The sequence below is a fragment of the Chinchilla lanigera genome, unplaced genomic scaffold (assembly GCF_000276665.1).
Source record: "Chinchilla lanigera isolate Chin_1 unplaced genomic scaffold, ChiLan1.0 scaffold00017, whole genome shotgun sequence".
NCBI classification, from domain to species: Eukaryota; Metazoa; Chordata; class Mammalia; order Rodentia; family Chinchillidae; genus Chinchilla; species Chinchilla lanigera.
Genome location: NW_004955418.1, coordinates 25,924,024 through 25,931,906, shown reverse-complemented (window position 1 = coordinate 25,931,906; position 7,883 = coordinate 25,924,024).

Genomic DNA, 7,883 nt, shown 5'->3' with positions numbered 1-7,883 from the left:
GTGCCCTTCCCAATGGGGGAAGGTCTACCTAACTACTTGCTATCATCTATCTTTTGCTTTGCTCTTTATTTATAAAGTTTCTCATATAAGAGTAATCACAAAATATTGAAGCTTGTGTGTCTGACTTAGTGAAAATTATTCCTTCATATTTATGACTTACTCATTACTCCTCATAGACTTATTCATGTATTGCTATTTTATAAGGATGGAATTCTTGATCTATTTTATCCTATGTATAAGTCTTGTACATGTTATAATATATACATAGATATGCATACTTGTATACTTTTTCATACTCCACTACCCTACTTTGAACCATGTAAACTCCCTCTGCTCACATAGGGGCATTTGGTGCACTTTACTGTTTTGTGGTATTTGTTCATGCTCAGTCTTTCTTTGGCACTGTTTAATTATACTTGCTTCAAACTGTAACATTTGGTTTGGCTGCAGCATCCTTTTCCTACCTTATTTATAGTGGTCCTGTTTCACACAAATGCAAATCATTTAGGACCTGATCACCTCTGCAAAATGCCTACAGGAATGGAACAGGAGTGGCTGTTCCATTGTGGCTCCTCTTCCCATAATGTCTTCCTGGAAGAGCATGAATTCATGAGTTGTCTGAGTGGTGGCTATGCACAGAGATCTGTGCTTTTGTGGATAAGTGACATAAAAGTACTGCCAGTGAGTTGGAGGGTAACAGAGAAAGGGAGAGTCTTTTTCTTGGAATCCTTGAAACTCGTATTTGAATGAGAAGTCAGAATACCTACATACTGGTCTAGAGAGCTTTGAGGAAAATGGTGTTTAAAGTAACATAGGGATTAAGAAATTGGACTTCATTCCAGTTAAGACAATCTAGTGTTCTGGTGACTGTTGAGGAATGAATAGACAAGCTACAAAACAGAATAAAATATTTAGAATAATAATTTTGATAAGTCAGGCATGGTGGTGCATGCCTGTAATCCCAGCACATGTGAAGCTGAAGCATGAGCATCCCCATGAGTTTGAGGTGAGCTTGGATTACACAGTGAGTTTAAGGCCAGCTTGAGCTACATAGCAAGACACTGTCTCAAAACAACAAAACAAAAACAAAAATCTGATAAAAATCTTGCATGTAGAGCACATGAGGGGTGATTGAAAGGTACTATGAATGTTTAAATGTAAAAAAAGACACACAGTACAAGACACAATGCCACTAACACTAACTCAAAATACTCCTGGTACCAAAAATATCCCATCATTCTTGCCACTTTCTGCAGCAGTTCAGGACGTTCTCTCCCATGAATATCTTCAGTTGTGTTGTTGTGGTTCCTTCCATTGCCTGTGCCAATTCCAAAGGTTCACCTCTGATGGTCAGAGGTGAACTTGGAGAAGGAGCCAGAAGTCACATGGTGTCATATCTGGTGTGTAATGTGGGTGAGGGTACATCATCATGATTCATGAGCCTGCCTTTTCTCTGGATAGCAATTGGCATTGCCATTCTCTGTACTTGTGCTCACGACTTGTGAAGACACTCACAAAAGGGCACTTCCAGAATTGCTTCAGAAAGTGGTAAAAACAATGGGTTAAATGTTTTCAAAGTAAGTGGGAGTATTTTGAAAGAGATTAACAGAATACATATTTTATTATAGTAAACCTTTTAAATTTAAACATTTGCTATGTATTTTGACCCCCCTTGTATAAAAGCTTTTTACAATTTAATAGGAAGAAGAGCAACCAAATTAGAAAGTAGGAATGTGCTTAACAGATAATTTTCAAGAGAACATATATAGATAGATAGATATAGATATAGATGATATAGATATATTAAAAAATGCTCAACCTCATTAGTCAACAAAGAAATACACATTAAAAGCATGGGGAAACATCACTACATACTCATGAAAATGGAGGAAAGTCAAGTTTGACAACACAAAGTATTGCTGAAGGTCTGGAACAACTGGAAATTTTATACCTGATGGTGAAAAATGGAATGGCATAATAATTTTGTCAAACTCCTGAACAATGCCTTAAAATGTTGAACATGTACTACCTCATCACCCTGTCATTTGACTCTTGGTATTTGTCAAAGATAAGAAAAAATGTCAGCACGTACATGAACATACACTGCTATTGCAATCCACAAAACTCATTAGTGTACTGGACATAAACCAAAAGTACACTACTGGATAACTCAGCTAAAATGTATTGTATTTGAATAAAATGTTTTAGAAGAACTGTATTCTTGCTTGATTTGTATTAAATGAAAGTGAAAACCAAGTCCAACACGCATTATCTCAAAGTGAGAAAGGTGAATATTATTTTCCCCAAATCTTTCTTTTAATATATTTCATGTTACAATACCAAGAGGATATATCTATAAATTTCTTCCATGTATGTGGTACACATTTATGCTAACGTAGGTGAAAGGTTTCTGAATACATTAGGCTCACTCTTTAGTTCCATAGCTTCATTTCAATAATATAGACCAGCATTTGATTGCGGAAGAAGCTATCAGAACTCAATTTACAAGTGAGATTATATTCATGTCTAAACTACAAATAGAAAAAATGACTGAACTGTCAATTTACCTCTGCCTAAACAACTTGTTTTTATGCACAGTAAGATACCTATTAAGTGTTTTTCCTAAAATAAGTTGTATTTCAGCACAACAATTTCCTGCGGCTTTTTCCTATGCTCACTTCCCTGTACTGTTTTCTGGGAAAGTGCATCATTACTGTTGCAGAACACGACCGTGTGATATGTGGCAATGTTCTGAGCTAGCAGCACGGCAAATGAGAGCGGAAAGTCATTACAGTTCCGTGTCTTTGTCTTCAGTTTCGGGGATGAGCATATTCTTTCTCTTTTCCTATGGATTTGTCTGTGGCTGTAAAAGACCTCTGTGTTTTGGGTTTGTCTCTTTATTTTTGTCCAAGAATTGGTAATTTTAAATATGGTATTTTTCACTTTTATTTCATTGCCAAAGATTCTCCTTGCTGCAAACATTCAGTTAAATTTAATTTGGTTAGAGATTTTTTTTTTCCCTATGCAATAGAAAAGTAAGGTAAGCATTGTATATGACAAACAGTCAGCAATTTCTTCATAGCTTTCCTGAGGAGAAGGAGACTTTTGTTATAAAGAGAGGATTACTAGGGTAAATTTCAATGAAGTCCATATGAGAAAATAAAATTGATATCTATAATAAATCACCTTCAGTACTCCACTACCAAACAATGTCTTGAATAAAACTGAAAGGGATATTACCAGAGTGCTCCAGTTACAATAATTTAGGTATTTTTCTCCATATATCAACTAAAATTTTACTAGTGTTTGAAGTTGTGCTCTATATGTTTTCATTTCTATAAGATAATGTAGACTGAGCATTTTTTAAAAAAATCAATATTTTATCTTTTTATTTACTAAAATAGAACAGATTGAATAATAAAACTATTAGCTTTGATTGGTATCAAAACACTTGCACAGCAAAATTATTTTCTTTTAAGCTTCTCCCTATTGGATTAGCAGAAGTGCAGCAGTCTCCATTTAAATAGCTGGTGGGTATCGAGTGCTTACTGTAGCCCAAACATAAATCTCATCATGAGAATATTACCTTGAGTTTCTGTAGTTAATAAAAATGGAATCACTTTTTTTATAATTTAAAGAGAAAAGAAACCAAAATAATAACAACCAAGAGAAAAACAAAAAAGAACTAAATTTAGACTGCTTTGCAATTAATTATTATCCTATGGATTAATTATGAGTTGGATGTTTCTGCATTGTTCAGACTGGCATTCTTAATAGATAAAGGAATTGAAGCTTAAAGAGACTAAGTAGCTCTGGGTCAGAACGTAGAGTGCATCTGTTGTGGCCACAACTCAAATTTGGATCTACGTGATTCTGAGACTTAAGGACTTTGGTTGCTAATTGTACAGCTACGCCTTCCTTTGTCCTCCATAGCCAGGAGCTTTCTGCATGGCTTTCTGTGTGGCCTCCCACGAGGTCTACTCCCACCTCGCTCACTGGAGGAAGCACTTCAAGGACCTCTGTTCAGGAGCAGGGCAGACCAATGACCTGAGCTCGGCTGTAAAGAAATGAGACCTTCCGGGAGTGTCAAGAGCAGAGGAACAGAACCTGCAGCGTCTCGGGTTCGCTCACTCCTGCATTTGTCTCCAGACTCTTCCCACTGGCACAGTCATCACTAAGCAGTGAGGACCTCATGTTGCTTATATTCTCTTCACTTTTCTCTGATTGTCATAGGCAACTAAAGAAAACTCACATTTTTAGGAGAGAATTACTACATCTGAAGCACCAATGAGTTCTACAAAAAAGCTCTGCAGATGCTAGAACAAATATTCCAAGATGAGCAACTCATCACTGTGCGAAGATCAGGATGTGAAGAATAAGTTTAAAATACTGACGTTTTTTGACTTTCACAAAAGACAGTAACATTACTTAAGCCACAGGTCCAATTCCTACAAATTTATCAGTGTAGTCAGAATTTGCTTAGGTATTTTTCTTACATATTCTGTAAGTGATTTGTAAAACCATAAAAATTGTACATATGGCATACCATAGCATGTTTCACCGTATATATTTTTAAATAAAGTTATGCGTTGTTGTCTCCTCAGATGTATATTATTTTATATATGGCGATGACTTTCAAATGCTTTCTCTAACGTGCAGTGCATCATTGCTGTCTGTATTTACCTTACTGTTCAATAGCACACCACAACCTCTCATTTCTACCTACTTACATCCCTGTACCCGGTCACTGATGTATTTCTGTCCCTCTCACCACTTTCTTCAGGCTGCGTTTTGGAAACTACCATTCCACTCTCCTTTTTTATCAAACCAGCATTTGCAGACGTCATAAAGGAGTGCGATCACGTGACACTTTTTCTCCTGTGCCTGGCTTACTTAACATAACGATCACCAGTTCTACGCAGGATGATTTCAGGATCACGCTTTCCTCTTTGCAGGACTGCGCAATACTCCACGATGTCCCTGTACCACATTTTCTTCATCCCGTATCAGCTGATAGCCACATACTTTGTTTTCACTTCCTGGCTGTTGTAAATAGCGCTGCAATAAACACGGAACCGTAGATGTCTCTGACATAGTGATTTCATTTCCTATCCAGTGTTTGAATTACCAGATCATATGATATAATTTTTAATTTTTTTGAGGAACTTCGTACTATTTTCTGTAATGGCTGTACTAATTTACATTCCCACCGACAGGGTGCAAGTTTTCTACCTCCCTTGTTATCCTTATGATTTTGGGCAGTAACTGTTCTTAGTAGGGTGATGTGAGTTTTTGTGGTTTTGATTTTCATTTCTCTGGTAATTGGTGATGTTGAACATTTTTCCATGTATCTGTTGTCCCTTAATTTTTAATAATTTCTTACATCCAATATGTGTCTGTGTGGAGTAATTTCACTACCTTTATGATATCTGTTATCACAGTATAAAATACACCTAATCTTGTCTACAGTTTATGCTCATTTTTATAAACAACCATTCACATTCAGGGATTGGTTTTGTTTTTCATCTTACCAATGTGTGCTTCATCTTTCATATTATGGATTGCCCTTATTACACGAAAGTGTAACCACACATCCACAGCAAAATAACGATGCAGCATTTCTTGGAACCTGTACTGAAATCTGTAGATTTATTATTTTATTTGATTTTCAAAGATGGGTTACTGCTTTTATTTTCATGCGAAATGAATCAAAGCATTCAAACTGAAAGTTCTGGACCAATTTTATAAGAAGAAGACCTGTTAGAGCTGGAAATGCAAATTAAACTCACGTTACACAGAGGATACACCAGCATTCAGATCCAACAATCTATTAAAGCTGTTTGCTCTACTTCCACCCCTTCAATTACTTAGGTGGGCCTTTGTTGTGTTCTTAGTCTAATGATAGTTACTCTTATGTCTTCAATCACAGCCTGTCCAAACATATTTCTGGATTCTGTTCAACACACACCAAAACTAGAAGTGCAAATAATAAGGATCAGGTGAGAGCACTTGAACCTGAGGAGTAAGCCCCATCACCCCACTAAACGGTCAATCAGAAGTAATATAATTTGCTCTTAATCATTCATTCTAACTCTGATTGTGAATATCAGGAAAATGCATACAAAATTTGAGGATACCACACTCAGCCTCATAAGATATTGATATTGTTCTGTATTTTCTTTCACTTCACATTTACTTGAACAAATGTGTCTCTTGCTATCTTCTAGAGCAGTGTCTTTGAGTTCTTTCCTTGGGTCTTGGAATTACTGGATTCATAAGGCGGACCATGTGGTTTAGATGATCCTTGTACATAGTGGACATGTATATGCCAGGCTCTCGTGTGAGAGCTTTTCATCATTTGCCCTTATTATATCAAAACTACTACAGGAACAACTGCCATTTCAACTATTGAAGGGAGGAAATTGAAGCTTAGAAGTTGGAAGCAATTGTTTCAAGATTTTATAGATCTTATGTGGTGGTGCCTAGACTCAGATTTTAGCTATTATGAATACTTATTACATATTTGTAATTTTCTTTGGCATATCTTTTTCTATAAAAATTTGGATTTACATTCTAGAGGTGGTCCTATTTATTTTTAAATCATGTATTTGATTTTTAGGGTTCAATGTTTTGAGCTTGTATCTAGTGAAAGAATTCCTCTCTGGTTGAACACTTGGTATAATATAGAGGTGTTCTACTTTCAGAAAGGTAGCAAGGCCAGAGATGACAGATAACCTTCACCTATCTCCCACTTATAAATGAAGAATGACCAATTAAATCAACTACACTGTAAACTCTACCCAATTAGCTCAGTACAATTTATAATTAATATATGTTGATTGCAAGGCTAACCATAGGTAAATCAATTTCCAAATCATATTCACCTATATGCTTAATTGTAAATGTCTATTTAAATTTTTAAAAGCCTAGTGCATAATGTTTATTTCTGGGAGTTTGAAAATATGATAAGTATAGAAAAGGCTAAATAAAATTATTAAAGAAGCTTTGCCTTATTTTATTCATCTGTCACTTAACATTTACATGATAAGTGTGCTGATGTTGTCATTTCAATTTTCCTCCACATGAACATAGATTCCAGAAATGGAATTTATAATATTTATAAAGTAATCTTAACAAAAATTATAAAAGAAACTCTTCCAAATGTCCTCTTCTCATCAGGGGACTTGGTAATTACTTTATCTTATTAAAATTAAATGTCTGAGAGCATCATCAATGTGGAACAAAGTTAACTCCACTGATATTATAGGTCGCCTATGAACATTCAGTTTTGTGTGTGAAAGCTAAAGATGAGATAATTCATTCAAAGTTCTGTACTTGGTAAAGTGCCCATGTGAGATGCCTACAAATTAAACATTTGGCAAAATTCCTCATATCAGTGGAAAAGGTCATTTTGAAAATTTGTCTTGGTGGATTTTAACAGCTGCACTATAAACTGTAATTGCAATTTAAACAACCACCACTGCCTTTCTGGAAAGATCTCAACCTGCTTAACCTGCCACCCCTCCCTGCATCCAAGGAGACACATATAATTTTATGAGCTACTGGAGAAATTTCTCCAAGTATAACGACTCTGTGGTCATTGTTACATGTAACTGACTTAGAAGCTAAATATAATGTGTTGATTCTGGAGAAAAAAATCTCGACACCTTTTAAATTGAACACTAAAAAACTAATCTTTGAAAAATCTGATATCTCATTGTGTTTTCTAAAAAGCAACTTGGAAAGGAACATAGACTTCCAGATCACTTTGTCTACATTCAAATAGCATGTTTAATTAGTTACAGATAAGAAGTATAGTGTTTGAAAAAATTAAGATTACAATATTGTATTTCAGAAATTTTAGAATAGCAATTGGTTTTTTT